A 17,901-nucleotide genomic window follows, 5' to 3' on the forward strand; every position below is an offset into this window, starting at 1 on the left:
GATGAATTACATGGACCAGTGGTCCTTGATAAACAGGCCTTTTCTATAGCGATGCATGAGAAAAAGTAAATGCGTCTAAAACAATTGATGGTGGATTAGATCCCACGTCTCGGGCCTCACTGAGTAGACTCTGTCCCCAGCAGGGAGCAGAGCCCAACTAGGACCAGCTGCAAGACTGGTCTTCCAGAGGGTGTAAGATCCAGGAGGGCCCCTTCATGGACTCTGTCAGACCTCGCTTTTCCCAGAACAAATGCTGTTGCTGCCCATGCTGAGCCTCTGAAGCCGAAAGAGTGAGGACAAAACAGTTCCCTTTTTGACGATCTCTCCTAAGGAAGTTCCCCATCAGAGCCAGAGGTTTTTCACTGCTGCTTCAGGGCCTGATCATGGCTGTGATGGCTGTCTGTGGTGCTGACCTTTTCCTCATAAAGTTCTTTCTAAAGAGTAATTTGTCTCCTCTTCCCGCCCATGGAACCCACCGTGCCATTGACATCACAGATGTCAGCGTATCTTTTTAAAGAGAACGCAACTCAATCCAATTCTACCCTCTGGCATCCAAAACGCTTGTCATTTTCATAGCCACGTACTTCAGAGTGCTGAATAATTCCTGAACCAAAAATCTCATCTAAATCAGTTCCTGGTGACACTCGGGTATGATTCCCCATGGGGCACACCTCTGCACCGTTTATGAGTCTACAGAATAAAGAAAGCAAGATGCATGCTACAGCTAGCAGAATCTGGTAAACTATAGCCTCTGATCAACTCAGCATCACTTGAAGATAGAGAAAGACAGACAGACAGACACACACACACACGCACATGAGGGGGGGCTTAACAAATGTCTTATTGTGTTATTGTGTTGGTCTGTGGACAGGCCTATGAGGAATTGCCTTGATTGTTGACTGACTTAGGAGGGCCAAGCCCACTGTGGGCAGCACCATCCCTAGACAGGTCGTTCTGAGATGTATAAGAAAGCTAGTTGAGCTGGAGCAAGCCATCAAGCAGAGTCCCTTGGTGGCATCAGCCTCAAGACCTTGTTGTGGTTCCTACTCTGACTCCCCTCCATGACCTAAAAGTTGAATTTAAAACATTTTCCTCCCCTACACTACTTTCCATCCAAGCGTTTTATTACAGCCACAGAAAGGAAACTAGAACAGACTCCATGGGGCAGCAGGGAGAACTGAGGCCTCACTGATTCCCAGAAGCCTGTGCTTGCAGCTTCTGGCTCTTCTATCACTGTAAGCCACAGTGACCTGGGCAGGCTCAAGAGAAGGACGGACAGTCTGCATTACCGAGGAGACAACACAGTCACTTCTGTCCTTATTCCACGGACAAGAAAGAGTGCTGATGACCCAGCGGTTATAACGTTTAGCAGTGGGAACAGAAAGAGAGGAGGAACTTCACGCTTTCCACAGGGCCAACGAGAGGACCAGAGGCAGAGGTGAAGCTGGACTCTGTAGTACATTTCCTGTGTGGGCGCCCTTCCCCCACCTAGTTACAAAACAGAAGGTTCTAAGTCAAGAAAGAAAGAAGAGAGCCACAAGACGAAAGAAACACAAGTATGTCAATAATGCCCCTGCCTCAGCGGCACTTTCCAGAGGTTTGTGAGTCTGTGGACATGTCTATGAGGAACTATGGGGAATATCATCCCCTATGAAGGTGGCCCAGGGTTGTAGGAGAAGGAGAGAAAGCTGAGTAGGTCATGGATAGCAATCAAGTACCCAGCATTTCTAAGTTGTCTCTGATTCCTTTCCTGCCTCTAGAGTCCTGCCTGAGTTCCTGCCCCAATGTCGCTCAGTAACAGACGGGAACCTAGAAGATAGAGTGAGACAACCTCTTTCCTCCTCAAGTTGACAGCTGTGATGAGATTGTTCTTCTTGTTGTCTACATGTTCTTCCCTTTTTTGAAAGTTGTCTCTTTTTATTGTTCTTAGAAAGATGTTATTACATGTTTTCTCATGGGCTCTCTGTCTCTCACCATGTCTCTCTTTGTCTCTGTCTCTGTCTCTGTCTCACTCTGTATTTGTGTGTTTGAGTGTGTATATGTGTATGTTTGTGTGTGTATGTGTGTGCATGTGTGTGTGTTTGTGTGTATGTATGTGTGTGTTTGTGTGTTTGTGTATGTATGAGAATTTCTGTGTGCAAGTGCATATGTGTGTGTGTGTGTTTGTTTGTGTATGTATGAGTGTTTCTGTGTATATGTGCGTATGTGTGAGTGTGTGTGTGTGCGTTTCTGTATTTATAAGTGTTTCTGTGTGTTTGTGCGTGTGTGTGTGTGTGTGTGTGTGTGTGTGTGTGTGTGTGTGTGTGTGAGTCTGCTTTCCAGGCTTAAAAAAAACCCCAAGGCTGTAAATCTCAGCAGGTGCCTAGAGAAGGAAGATGAAGGGGAGAAAATGGGGAAAAATCATGTCCTTTGAGTTAACCCCACCTTGAGGTCATCCACATAGTGGACCAAAGTAACATAATGGCAGAGGAGTCATAACAGCAGACAGAGAGTAAGACGGTGCACTTAGAAAAGTGGACAGATTTTAAAAAGCAGCCATAAGTTGTTAAGCTCTAAGTACATTTTAAAAAAATTATAATGGTAAAGTGGGAGGGAATTACTGGGGAGAGGGAAGGGAGGGTCAGAGTGTGGTGGGGACGGGGGAGGGTTCTGAAAAGAATCCTTTTGAAGATCTGAAGAACTATGTGACACAAACAATTAAAGTGCCCTGTAATTACAGGTAAATTCCACACTTACCTGCATCCACTATTCTGTCTACCCATATTTCAAAAATAAAATTACCTCATCTATTTCATCCTGATTTGCTGCATTTGATCTAATATATTCCTTGTAACCAGAAGTGCTGGTAAATTTTAAAGACATTTAAAATATGTCTGGTCGATATCAGGTTTGTCATCAGTTTATCCCGAATTTGGAAGCAGGTCCAGAAGCTAATTTTTCCTCGCTCTTTGCAAAGAATCCATAATTCATGATTGTCATTGACTTCAATACAAGGTATTTAATCCTGTCAAATTCCAGCTTTGTGTGAATAAAAATGGCCCTCCTCTAATTGTGGGTTTTGATAAAGCTAATTTTGGGGTGCTATCCAGTGGGCTCCCTCAGAGAAAGAGTCTACCAATATTTCTGATACAGAGAATGACGTAAAGATAACCAAAGGAAAGATAGGAGCTGGGAAAATAACCACCAAGGATGTTGGTGACTCAGAAACCAAAGACTTTTTCAGAAAAAAATGCATGAAAAGAGCTACATGGGCAGACTGTGACTCGGTTCATCAGAATATTTGGGTGGGGACTTTACTTTGGGTCTCCACGAGGCTACATGAGAAGCTAAAACCTAGATGCTGGAAGTTTCTAAGCGTAACTAGGGAAGTACCTGGGCTGAGTGGGCTTCTATGACATAAGCAGAGCCTGGATGATGTCACAGAGAGAAGGGCGGAGGTTCCGCTTCTCTTCCACTTGGGGGTGCTAGACTCCTTGAAGGTGGGTTCACTATCTTCCCAGCGGGCTGTGAAAGCCAGTTCAGCTCCTGAACCCCACAATTGTTCAGCAGCCTTTTGGTGCCTGACCGGTTTCCGAAGACAAAATCTGGACGACCTGGACATTTTCTCCCAGTAAATACGTTTATGAAGATAACTGGGACCCTTGTAGCCCAGAAAGCTAAAAGTTTTCCTTCGTACAGCGAGTAACCTTATGTTCTGATGTCTTCCACGTTTGAGAGCTCGGCGGATGGTCTAGGCTAGTCAGTCTAAGAGTTTATTATCCTTTGCTAACAATATCTAATTCATAATCCTACTAAAATGACAAAGCTCCTCTCTGTGCCTGTGCATTTTAGGAGATAATATTTCTTTGGTTTATTTTTGGTTCCTTTGTTTTTTGTTTTTTTTTTTTTTTTTTCGGAGCTGAGGACCGAACCCAGGGCTTTCTGTGTGCTAGGCAACTGCTCTACCACTGAGTTAAATCCCAACCCCAGGAGATATTATTTCTAAATGACTGCTGTTGCCTACACAAAAGACTGTTGTTGCGGTCGAAGATGCAACAGCGTCGCGGAATAAACCTGGAGCTGGGTCAGGATGCACAGTACAGAAAGCCAGTGGACTGGTGTGCTGTGTCTCTGGGCAGACACTTGTGGATGTTGCCACATAGAGCATAGTTAGAAGGTAGAAGAGGGGTGTGGACACCCTTCTGGCTCCTTTGCTATCCTTTCTCTGTTCTGCTTGCTTAAAGTGGGGACAGGGATACTTAATCCAACACTGACCTAGACATTCAAGGAGAGGTTCCTCAGGAGAGGCAAAGTGCCACGGGCTGAAGAAATGTGTCTGAATATGTTATTCTGAGCTGTAGAGAACCATTTGTTCATTTCCATTTGAACTTTTGATTTTGATTTTTGAGACAGGGTTTTTCTGTGGGTAGCTTTGGCTATCCTGGAACTAACTCTGTAGACCAGGCTGGCCTTGATCTCATAGAGGTCTGCCTCCCTCTGCCTCTTGAGTGCTGGAATTAAAGGTGTGCTCCACCATTGCACAGCCCTCCTATGAACTTCTGATTACGACAGAATTAGATTCCGATGCTCAACCCTGTTTACCTTCCTCACCTGCTCCAAAGTTCTCTTAGACAAGAGCCTTGGTCCAGTGCCTTCCCCACCCCACCCCCATTGTTCTTGCAGGCAGTCACATGACAGAGGCACCAGCATTGTTTCTGGTTTAAGCAGGCGAGCTCTTCAAACCCAGGCCACGGGCAAGTATGAAGCCTGAACACAGAACGATAGCCACAAGACAGTGGACCAGGATGCCGTGGCCTACCACACTAGGTCTACAGCCAAGAAGAGGAGGATGTCTCTGAGGAGGATGAGCACACCATCCTTCCAGAAGCAGAGGAGGAGGAGGCCTTCTCCCCAGGCCTTCGGGACATTGTGGGCTGCAGAAATTCTCACGGATGGGAGGAAGGTGATGAGCCTGTCACCCAATGGAAGGCCATCGTTCTAGATCAAATGCCGAGAAATCCCTCTCTCTATCTGGTCAAATATGATGGAATTGATTGTGTCTACGGACTGGGACTTCACAGTGATGAGAGGATTTTAAAGCTTAAGGTCTTGCCTCACAAAGTAGTGTTTCCTCAAGTGAAAGACACCAATCTCGCAAGGGTCATGGTTGGCCGAGCTGTGGACCATAAATTTGAGGGCAAACATGGCTCTAAGGACAACTGGATGGGGGTGGTCCCAGCCCAGGTGCCGATCATGAAGGACTGGTTTTACACCACCTTCCAGAAAGATCCAGTCCTATACATCTACCAGCTCCTGGATGATTACACAGAAGGTAACCTCCGTATCATTCCAGAGACTCCTCCAGCAGAGGTGAAGTCAGACGTTGACAGCGACATCTTAACAGGTCAATGTGTGCAGTTCACCAGAAGCGACAGGTCCAAAAAGATCGGCAAAGTCATTTACCAAGTTCCAGCCAAGCCTTCCGTGTACTTCATCAAGTTTGATGGCGACGTCCACATGTACGTCTATAATCTGGTGGAAAAGATCTGTTAAGGTGAGATTCACAAAGTTTGGGGGACATAGATGTGGAATTTATAGGATTGGGGGGAAAATATTTGTTTTTCTGTGTCTCAGACACACAAGGGCCTTTGACAACCCCAGTATCTTTTCCAGTGGAATTTGTTTTTGCTCTAAAAATTAAAACGTGCGATGTGACGTGTTGTGTGTGAACACTTTGTTGGAGGAGACGGGCTGTGGTGGATGGAACATGGAGAGGAAGCTGGGAAAGTCAAGGCTGTGAACAGTGAGTCTAATGTGACATAGACTAAAACAAACAGGACTGAGCTGGTCTGGTTTTTAGGGAGAGAAAAGAACTGGAGATGAGGCTTAGAGGAGGAGGGATGGCACAGGGGAAGAAAGATGAATGTTTAGGAAGCCGTAGAGAAGGGCCAGAAATAGATAGACTCTCTGAGGTGAAGTTTGAGGGAGAGACAGACTGTTGGGTAAAGAGGGGCAGGTAACAGGGAGGTGGTCTTGGACTCAATGGGAAACCCAATAAACTGATCCAAGCAGACTGAGAATCAGAGAAGGTCGGGGATTGTTTGACTAACGAAACCTAATGAAACCTGTTTCTCATCTGTAGATGTATTATTTTTAATTATGTGGGTGGGGTAGGGCATGAACACAGGAGACCACAGAGACAAGAATAGTCAGGTCCCCTGGAGCTGGAATTAGAGGTGGTTGGGAGCCATTGGACATGAGCTCAAAGAACCAAATCCAGGTCCTCTTTCAGAGCAGACGAGCTCTTGATCCATTGGTCATCTCTCCAGGCCCCTAAAGTCATCTTTTCAATTAAATCCAAACTTCACATGCAGAGAATAGACCAGGATGAGGGTAAGAAAGATTAAATTGATGGGGATGTGGAAGAAAGACTAAAGAACACATGAGGGAGTAGAGGACACTGAGGGACGAAGGAATGACAAAATGGAGTTCTCACAAAGTGAAGCAGGAGACATAGGAAGAACAGAAAGGGTCTAGAATGAGTTGAACTTGGGCCGCATCCATATTGGTCTCTTTGGATCCTAAAAAACAGCCAACCATCACTACAGAAGGTGGATGTGAGGAGGAGGCTTCCCAGGAGGACATTTTGACGAGGATAACTCAAGAGTAGTGAATGCCAAACTACGTTTATATCTATCCATTCCTGAAAGAATCATAAAGCCCATTATTTTGTATGATCAGCAAAAGTAATTTAAAAGGGAAGATGAGGATGCCGTGAGCTTCTGTCCGGTGTTACGTTGATCCTGCGTTTAGCTTCCCTGAGCACGTTAGACTCTGTTTCATCCTGTAATATTTTTGAGGTCTCTTCCCAATGCCCCTAGATGACCACAAAGAGCTCCTGCACTGGCTGGTGTTTCCTGGCTCTCCTTTGACTGGATGGCTTCCTACACACCTGCGGGGCCCTGTTACCGTATCTACCCCAGGAAGTTCACGTCTTTTACTTACATGTGAGCTCATCCTCAGAAACTCTTGATGGTGCCTCCAATGCAGAGGTGCTGAGCTCTTTCCTATGCCATTTGCCGTGACATCAAAATGCTTTGCGGTTCCTGACCATGTAGCTCTCTCCTCCTGAGAAGCCCCTGTGCACTCCATGGTGTCTCTCTGAGCCACATCTACACTCCAAGAGTGTCTTTGGAGACAACCTTATCTTGGACTCATTCATTGCTGTTTCTTCTCTCAAGAATAAGTTTCTCACTGCAGGACTTGAAAATACTTTCTATCACTGATCAGTTCTGCTATTTGGGTATTTTTATACTAGCTGGTTGTCTGACGGTTTCATTGCTGCGAAAAGACACCATGACCAAGGCAACTTATAAGGGACAACATTTTTGGGGGGGGTTCTTTTTTTTTCAGAGCTGGGGACCGAACCCAGTGCCTTGCGCTTCCTAGTCAAGCGCTCTACCACTGAGCTAAATCCCCAACCTCAAGGGACAACATTTAATTAGGGCAGGCTTTCAGGTTCAGAAGTTCAGTCTATTTTCATCAAGGCAGCAATCATGGAAGCGTCTAGGCAGACATGGTGTTGGAGATATACTTCCTCCAACAATGCCACACCCACTCCCACAAGGCCACACCTCCTACTTGTGCCACACTTCCCATGGGACAATCACATTGTAACCACCGCCCTGATTTTATGCCAAGTTGACACAAGCTAGAGTCGTCAGAGAAGAGGGCGCCTCAGTTGAGAACATGCATCCATAAGATCCAGCTGGAGGGCATTTTCTTTGTGATTGGTGGGGAGGGGCCGGCCCACTGTGAGTGGCACCATTCCTAGGCTGGTGGTCCTGGGTTCTATAAGAAAGCAAGCTCAGCAAGACATGAGGAGCAAGATGGTAAGCAGTGCCCCTCCATAGCCTCTGACTCAGTTCCTGCCTCCAGGATCCTGTCCTGTTTGAGTTCCTGTCCCAACTTCCTTTGGTGATGAGCAGTAATGTAGAAGTGTAAGCTGAATAAACCTTTTCCTCCATAACTTGCTCTTTGGTCACCGTGTTTCCTTACAACAATAGGAACTCTAAGTAAGACAATTTCTTATAGAAACAGTGTGTCTAGTAGAGCCACAGACGCTTACCTCATAACCACAATTAGAGACGTATAGACACTTTGTTTTAATTTAAAGGTAAGACTTGCTCATGTACTGACCTGTGACTTTCTAGTTTGCTTCCTTCTCTCCATGATGAATGCCATGATCAAAACTAACTTGGGGAGGAAAGGGTTATTACATTACAGGTAACAGACCATCACTGAGGGAAACCAGAGCAGGAGCTTGAAGCGGTAACAAGGAGAACTGCTTGTTGGCCGGCTCCCTGTCTCAGTCATTGTTCTGTTGCTGTGAAGAGACACCATGGTCAAGGAACTACTATAATGAAAGCATGTAATTGGAGGATAACTTACAGTTTCAGACGTCTGGTCCATCATCATGGCAGGGAGCATAACACGGGAGCAATAGAGAGCTACTGCTCTGTAAGCAGAGAGAGAGAGAGAGAGAGAGAGAGAGAGAGAGAGAGAGAGAGAGAGAGAGAGAGAGAGACACAGAGAGACAGAGAGACAGAGAGACAGAGAGACAGACAGAGACAGACAGAGACAGAGAGAGAGGGAGAGACAGAAAGAGGGAGAGACAGAGAGAGAGGGAGAGACAGAGAGAGAGAGAGAGAGAGAGAGAGAGAGAGAGAATTAATCACCCAGTTAACACATGTGCATGCACACACATGTGGAAGAACCTGGTACACTCAGGAAATATCCTTAATGTCTTGTCTGTCTTGTTCACTGTGGCAGCAACTCTCACTCACAGGCAAAGCTCCTTTTGGTGTGGGTCACCTTTCCAGACGGCGTGCTCTGGGCCTCATACCTCTGCCTTCCAAGGTGGACTTATAGGATGGTCTCCACATCCATGGGGCATCTATGTAAGTTTCTGGGGAACGAGTGCTTAACTGCTAGACTCTCTCCCTAGCCCCTTCCAGAACTTTCCGTCCCAACTCCCCTTTACCTTTCTTTTTGAGATTTATCGAGTATGCATGACAAATGGAGACTGTATACATTTGAAGTATGAGGTGTAGTATTCTGATCACATTATACATTGAACAGATATTGTAAGATCAAGCTCATTCTCTCTCTCTCTCTCTCTCTCTCTCTCTCTCTCTCTCTCTCTCTCTCTCTCAGATCCACTGTCTTAACATACTCCACATACACAAAACCGCATTGACAATCAGTTCACTGTTCCCAGACTCTGATGTGTTGTTCATCCCGTAACCGAGTGATGTTGTACATTCTGTACAATCTACTTCTCAAAAGGAAAAATCAGCACCGCAGTCACTGGTTAAAACCCTCAAATGGCTCCATGTCACTGAGGGTAAGATGGAAAGCCCCTCTGTTGACGTCCCTCTGTTGATAGACAGATGCTGTTCCAGAAAGACCAAAAGCTATGACACACCATCCCGGGCCTGGGAAATCATAACTTTAGCTTCTTGTGTTTGTAAACAGAACAGAAAATGGAGTTTACAAGACAAGGAGAATGTAAAATTTTGTGTTGCTAGAATACTCAGTCACATAGGTTATAGAGCAACTGAATTCATGGTTCCAAAGGGGTGTGGTTGGGGGATTCATGTGTTTGTATAAGTGCCTGTTCCCAAGTGCAAGAGCACATACGTGTGTTCATACGTGCAGAGATGAGTAGAATGTGCATTCTCTTCCTCACTACTCTCCGTCTCTCAGTGAACCACAGCCCACCCTTTTGACTAGTGTGTCTGCCAAGGATCCTCTTGGAAATCCAACCGCCTCCACCCTACCATGTTGCAGACATGATTAGCCATGCCTGGAGTTTTACAAAGGTGCAGAGAGAATTTGAACTCTTTGGGCTTGCAGAGCAAAGGCTCTTGCCCACTGAGCTATCTTCCCAGTCCCCATCAGGATATAGTCTATCACAACCTTCATGCCCTGCCTTCTGCTGTGTGTTTCTCAGTATCCTAAGGGATGTTCTCTCACATAAACGGTTTCACCCCCACATGGCTCTGTGCTTACACCCAGAACAGAGTGTCTCTTTTACCAGGAGAACTAATTCAGAGGTGGACATGTTATGATTGCACCCTCTAAGGTATAGAGAAGACTGTCTGCATCTTCAAGGCTTGGGCTTTCTTACCCTGTGAACTGAATGCTGGTGTCCCACCCTGGAGGATGGATAAAAGGAGAGAAGGATGTGGGAAAGAGAAGGAGGCAAAGGTGTAGGGGAGAGGTTGAAGTCACATTAAAAGTTCCAAGTTAGCATCAAACCTGAAGAGTAGACAGGGAGAAATTGACAGTGTTAGTGCTGTCACCACACACACACACACACACACACACACACACAAACACACACACACACAGACACACACAGACACTCACACACAGACACATACACACAGACACACACACATACACACACACAGACCCACACACATGCACACACACACAGACACACAGACACACACACACACACACACACACACGCATCTGCTGTGCTCAGGTGTCATTCCCCCACTAAATAAAATGCTCTATTAGGTTTATCTGTCCCTCTCACGAGTAGCCTGTAATTAAATAACCACCTTTTAAAATCCTGCTAGTGTGAAAGAAAGCCATTTGAGCATTTTCCTTAGCTGATGAATTACATGGACCAGTGGTCCTTGATAAACAGGCCGGTTCTAAAGCGATGCATGAGAAAAAGTAAACACGTCTAAAACAATTGATGGGGATTTAGATCCCACGTCTCGGGCCTCACTGAGTAGACTCTGTCCCCAGCAGGGAGCAGAGCCCAACTAGGACCAGCTGCAAGACTGGTCTTCCAGAGTGTGTAAGATCCAGGAGGGCCCCTTCATGGACTCTGTCAGACCTCGCTTTTCCCAGAACAAATGCTGTTGCTGCCCATGCTGAGACACTGAAGCCAAAAGAGTGAGGACAAAAGATTTCCCTTTGGTGACCATCTCTCCAAAGGAAGTTCCCCATCAGGGTCAGAGGTTTTTCACTGCTGCTTCAGGTCCTGTTCATGACTGTGATGGCTGTCTGTGGTGCTGACCTTTTCCTCATGAAGTTCTTTCTAAAGAGTAATTTGTCTCCTCAACCTCCCCATGGAACCCACCGTGCCATTGACATCACAGATGTCAGCGTATCTTTTTAAAGAGAACACAACTCAATCCAATTCTACCCTCCGGCATCCAAAATGCTTGTCATTTTCATAGCCAAGTACTTCAGAGTGCAGACTCACTCCTGAACCAAAAATCTCATCTAAATCAGTTCCTGGTGAGACTCGGGTATGATTCACCATGGGGCACATCTCTGCACCATTTATGAGTCTACAGAAACAAGAAAGCAAGATGTGTGCTGCAGCTAGCATAAACAGGTTAACTATAACCTCTGATCAACTCAGCATCACTTGAAGAGAGAGAAAGACAGACAGACAGACACACACGTGAGGGGGGGTTAGCAAATGTCTTATTGTGTTATCGTGTTGGTCTGTGGGCAGGCCTATGAGGAATTGCCTCGATTGTTGACTGACTTAGGAGGGCCAAGCCCACCGTGGGCAGCACCATCCCTAGGCAGGTCGTTCTGAGATGTATAAGAAAGCTAGTTGAGCTGGAGCAAGCCATCAAGCAGAGTCCCTTGGTGGCATCAGCCTCAAAATCTTGTTGTGGTGCCTACTCTGACTCCCCTCCATGACCTGAAAGTTGAAGTCAAAACATTTTCCTCCCCTACACTACTTTCCATTCAAGCGTTTTATCACAGCCACAGAAAGGAGACTGGAACAGACTCCATGGGGCAGCAGCGAGGACTGAGGCCTCACAGATTCCCAGGAGCCTGTGCTTGCAGCTTCTGGCTCTTCTATCACTGTAAGTCACAGTGACCTGGACAGGCTCAAGAGAAGGATGGACAGTCTGCATTACCGAGGAGATGACACAGTCACTTCTGTCCTTATTCCACGGACAAGAAAGAGTGCTAATGACCCAGTGGTTATAACGTTTAGCAGTGGGAACAGAAAGTGAGGGCGAACTTAACGCATCCCACAGGGCCAACAAGAGGACCAGAGGCAGAGGTGAAGCTGGACTCTGCAGTACATTTCCTGTGTGGGCTCCCTTCCCCCACGTAGTAACCAAACAGAAGGTTCTAAGTCAAGAAACAAAGAGGAGAGCCACAAGACGAAAGAAACACAAGTATCTCAATAATGCTCCTGCCTGAGCTCCACTGCCCAGAGGTTTGTGGGTCTGTGGACATGTCTATGAGGAACTGCTTTGATTGTTCACTGATTAGGAGGGTCAAGCCCATTGTGGGGGGAACCATACCCTAGACAGGTGGGTTCTGAGCTGTATAAAAAGACCCAGTCTTGGAGCGTGTCTGCTGCTCATGTGGTGTTTTTTTCTTTTTGTTTTGCTTTGTTTTCTAACTGACAGAGAGGGCTACAGTATTGCCTACAGCGCAGCATTGAGTCTGCTCCCCAAAATTATCATCTTACTGTAAAAGAACTCAAGGAAAATTCCAGATCTCATTAAACAGATAGCGGCCACCTTCCCCCCTTCTACAATTTCTAGTCATTAACGAATTTTTAAGCTACCATTATCGCACCTTAACCACAGCACACTCTGATCTTCATAAGACTGATGGCACTCAAGAAGTGCAAGCCACCAGACAGAGGACAGAGGTAACAAACCCAAACATCCACTGCAGTTCCCAACTCAAATGCTTACAGAGGCCTTGTCAACCTTCAGTCAAAACAGGCATCACGTGTCTCTCATGACCTACCCTTTAATTGTCAAAACATTTGCACGTCTAAGTCCTTTCTGTTAAAGGGGTGGGGGGACTTCTTTCTACTTTATGAGCCATTTACTTTAGTGTTTTTAAGCAGAGAAGAGGACAATCCAGTCAACATTTACTCTAATAGGGGACTGATGTATGCATGAGGCCGTCCCTGTCTCTCCAGTAACTATATATCTAGATGCCTTTTCCTTGCAGTATGTATGAAATGAGCCTTCTACTCCATTCTTCCTTTCTAATTCAGCAGTTCTCATGATCACTCTTGCATCCACCTCCTACCAGATCAAAAAGACTAAGCACGATCCCTTCTGCTGTTAAGGATCAGACCCCAGTGTGGGCTGGAATGATGGCTCAGCAGCTAAAAGCACTGGCTGCTCTTGCAGGGGACTCAGGTTTGATGTCTTGCACCCACATGGCAGCCCCTACACATCTGTAACTCCGGTTTCAGGGAAGACCTTCTGCTGGCTTCCCTGAGCTCCAGGCATGCCCAAGGTACATATACATGCGTTCATATAAAACACCCCCACACACACACACACACACACACACACACACACACACACACACACACACACACACACACACATATATATATATATATATATATATATATATATATATATATATATATGCCTTAGAAGACAAGGAGGAAAAGGAAAAGAAGAAAGAAGAGAAGGAGGCAGTCCTATGTAATCCACAAAAACAATGCATTCAATTTTTTTTATTTATTTACTTTATTTATGAGTACACTGTAGCCATCTTCAGACACACCAGAAGAGGGCATCAGATCCCATTACAGATGGTTGTGAGCCATCATGTGGTTGCTGGGATTTGAACTCAGGACGTCTAGGAAGAGCAGTCATTTCTCTTAACCGCTGAGCTTTCTCTCCAGTCCGTTGATTATTTTAACTTTGTAGTCCTTAAGTCCAAGCTCTTACTTTGAAGGAAATGCCGGGAGTGTGTGTGCACACTGTATATTATTAATACGGTGCTGATGTGTAGAGACAGGTGGATCCTGGAACTTGGGGGGCCAGCCTATCTAGCCTAACTATTGAGATCCAGGACAATGGGAGACCTTGTTTCAGATGATGTGGGTGGTGTTCCCGAGACTGACACCAGTCTTTCAGCCTCCACAAATATGTGCACACGACCGTGAGTACACGTGATGCATACATTACAAAATGAAAAACGAAACGTGGAAATTCAATAAAGAAAGCTCCTTTCCAGCTGGTGGCGTATAGAGAGGATTGCTTCTCCTACTGTAGTTATCTCTGAAGAGGAAGTCAATAAATGACTCAGACAAGAGCCTTTGAAATATCAGCTGCCAACCCAGGGCCCAGATCTCCTCTCTGGCTGCAATTACCTTCTTAACATGACTCCACATTGTCTCCTGGGACCCAGGTTTCCCCTTCCCCATAGCTCTGCCCTAGTATGAGCCTAAGAATCCATAGAGCTAGCCAAGAAAGGAGGGGAGAAAGGACACGAGGGGCTGGAGAGGAGGCTGCCAGTAATCCAGTCATATACACTGACCTTTCCATTGGCACTCAGTCCACGGATACCAGGCAATGTCACTGAGCTGGATGCCCAGGAGGAAAGGCAGGGTTTAATAATCAAATAGGTGGCGGTCTTTACCACAGTAAGTTCAGCCAGCAGTGAACACAGTCAGACACTGAAGAAGATGACACCTGTCTGTTAACTGTGAACTCCTGAGTGCATGTGCATGCTTGTGTAGAAGGACTGTGTGTCTGTGTGTGTGTGCGCGCGTGATCATAGTTATTTAAGAATTGTTATTTTTTTCTTTTATTTTCATATATTATTAGTCCCAGGACTACTTCATGACTTAATAAATCTCACCAACATTTCTTCCGTTGTGCCTTGTAGCTCTGAAAACCCCTGCTGGTCACCCAACGATGTGCTTTACCTTGTCAACTATTTCAGGGGACTTTGGGGTGCCCTTTCTGTGAAACCCAAGAGACAAGAAGAGAACAGAAGCCCCACCTGGGATAAGAAAGCGGGTACAACTTTGTCTGAAATGATTCTGTGTGGGCGAGCACGCGGATAAGAGAACATGATGTGAGAACTGAGCGCAAGCTGGACACACAAATGGGGACATTGAACCCCACACAACCACCCCCCCCCACCAAACGGTGCCTGCGGGTTTAGGCTTAAAAGTACCTGCCACGGAGGGCCCAAAGGAATCAGTACTGAGTCTGTGGGGACATTGGGGAGAATAGAAAGCCTTTGCCTCCGCTCTCAGTAGAAGACATGGCAGTAAAATGGGTTACGGATGTGTAGGACTATTGGCAGAAGCATATTTAAAGAAAGGAACTTGACTCATCAGCTTTGATTTGAAATATTTATTATGGCAAATGGTGGTTATTAGATAAAGATGCCTCACACATCCTCCATTCAGTCACAATGTCACTTTCAGCTCATTTCAGCTGGTTATGTGTTCATGGATTAACACCCTTTTAATAATATCTATTAAAAAATTTTTTTGCTCTCTCCCAGGGCAAGGTAGTAGCAAAACTCGCTGTATGGCCATTATCTGAAGCCTGGACTAGAAAGATAATGGCCCAAGGTTTACAAGGCAGGTGGGAACGATCAATTATACCCCCATGACTACTGCACAGTTCTGTTACGTGATCGGCAGGAGTGCTGGAGTTAACCGGGATTTCGGGACCAGCAGATACCCACTCTGCCCACTTGGGCTTCTCCGGGTACAGGTCTGTCTCTTACGGCAACAGGCAGGGAGCGTCCTACCAGCAACTCTGAGGAGCAGCATGAGGACACGTCATGGAAACCAGAGAAGGAGAGAAGAGAGGAAAGGTGTCCTTCTCTGGCTCATAGACAAGAGTCAGAGACCTGAGTACCTGCTTCTAACTGAGTACAGAGCCACTTCCACCATGTGTGTATGAACTGTGCTGGGGTCTCCAGTCTATGATCGTATTCACTTTGGTCCATCATTTCCTACCAGATGGAGAAGACACCCAGCTCCATCTAAAGTGACAGTGAGATCAGGCTGGTTATGGCGTGCAGGTGGAGGACAAGACTAAGTGGCATCAACACAGACATACACTTTCATGCATACAGACTTGCATGACACATATATCCGCATGCATATGCACACCAAGAACATGAGCACACATGCATGCATGCACACATAAACATACATACATGGAACGCACTGATAATTTTATGAATACATATATACATATTAGCGTGTGTGCACTTAGTTTCACACATGTGCTACCTTTATACTGTATATATACAATATACTATATATATATACACAATACATACAAACACATATATATATATAAACAACACACACACACACACACACACACACACACACACACACACACACACACACACACACATATATATAAATCCTAGTTTTGTGGTATCTGATTTCTGTATTCACCCTAGAAAGAGTCAGCTATTTGGTTCCCATTCCTAAAGCTTTTTCTTTTAAAATGCATGACTGCAAAGAAGCAGGTCACTAGGTCAGTAAAGTGTCTGCCGCATCATGGAACAAAGACTTGGGGGGAAACGCTGCAGGTTTGGGGTTTGCCCTTGAGAAGCCCCTACAGAGTCAGGCAGAGGACACTCTGGCTGTCGTCTCCTTTGTTCTGAGAGGAAAGAAGGGAGCTCTCTGTGGTGATTACAAATACCTGTTTCTGTTTTTTTTTTTCCCATGGAAGACATTTTTTTTAATTGTCTTGGGGGTTGGGGGAGGGAAAGCAGAAAGAGGAAAAAAAAGAAAAAAGGAGTGAAGGGTCGGGGATTCTGTCTTTTATTCAGGCCATGACATACATGCCAGGTAATGAATGACAGGCACCTCTGCACGCAGGTGAGTAGTACTCTGGGAATGTGTGGTGGTTGTCATGGCAACAGACACAAGAGGGTCCTTGTCCCCTAGTGATACTGGATTCAGAGGTTTATCTGTAAACCCCTTCTGATGCTAAAAGGTAGGAAACAATAAAGCTTCTTTAGGGAAGATATTGTTTGTGAACAATTAGGTTGCAGTGGTAGGTGATGCTTGAATATGGCTCCTCAGATGCTCCTTAAGGTAATAAAATCTGGAATAGTTTTTGTTGCACATGGGACAGGGGTAGGGCCTCTCCCCACTATGCTTTTGTTTGTGTCTGTTGAGATCTACTAAACGGAAGAATTTCCAATCGCGTCCAGGCTTATTGCACATATAAGGCTTCACCCCAGTGTGTTTCTTCATGTGGTCCTTGAGGTGCTGAGACTTTTTGTAAGATTTCTTACAACCCTGGTAGGTATAGCAGTATCACTTTGAGTTATGAGGGTTCTTCAAGGACACAGGGCTCTGGGTCTTGAGGTCTAACTTTATCTCTGGATGCTGTCCCTGGTCCAAACCAGAAGCTGAAGAGATTTCCTGAGGCTGTATTTGAATCAAAGGGGAATTTGAAGTATCTGAAGATTCTCCTACATAGGGGGCTTGGTTACTAAGTGAAGTCACTTGAGGTTCTAGGCTTTCTTCTATTTTGAGTGTTCCATTATGACGTGGGTACACATTCTGATCCACAGAGGTCCTCATCTGATCCAGGACTGTCTCTTCAGAACTGAGACTTGTCTCTGGATGCCAAGCCAGGTTGTCTTCTTCACTAGATGTTGTTCTCTTAGTCCCACAAGAAGTTGTGTCAAAATTGGAGTTTGGTATCTGAGAGTCATGAAGAGACTCGCCACCAATGGGACTTGTTACCTGGAGATTCACAATCAAATCCTGGTCATACCTGTAGCCTGATGTCTGATACCCAGAGAGGAAAATAGCTAGACTTGCAACAACTTCGCCCACCGCTTACAAATTGTTATTTACTTGAACAGAAGAAACAACATCTCCCAGCTCCACCCCTTTCCAGAGGTTACTTTAGCATTAGCTCAAAATTTCAAACCACAAGCAAAGGGGGCCCAGAGTGATGCTACCGAAAACTGAGTTGAGCAAACAAAACTGTGTAATGGAGATGCACTGGAAACACAAGGGATCTCGGAGCAGGCTGGGCTCAGTTCTACCCCTCAGGCTGTTGCCCCCTCCCTTCTCCACAGAGTGGACCTGCCTTT

Source organism: Rattus norvegicus, chromosome Y (assembly GCF_021556685.1).
Source record: "Rattus norvegicus strain SHRSP/BbbUtx chromosome Y, alternate assembly SHRSP_T2T, whole genome shotgun sequence".
In the NCBI taxonomy this organism is placed as follows: domain Eukaryota; kingdom Metazoa; phylum Chordata; class Mammalia; order Rodentia; family Muridae; genus Rattus; species Rattus norvegicus.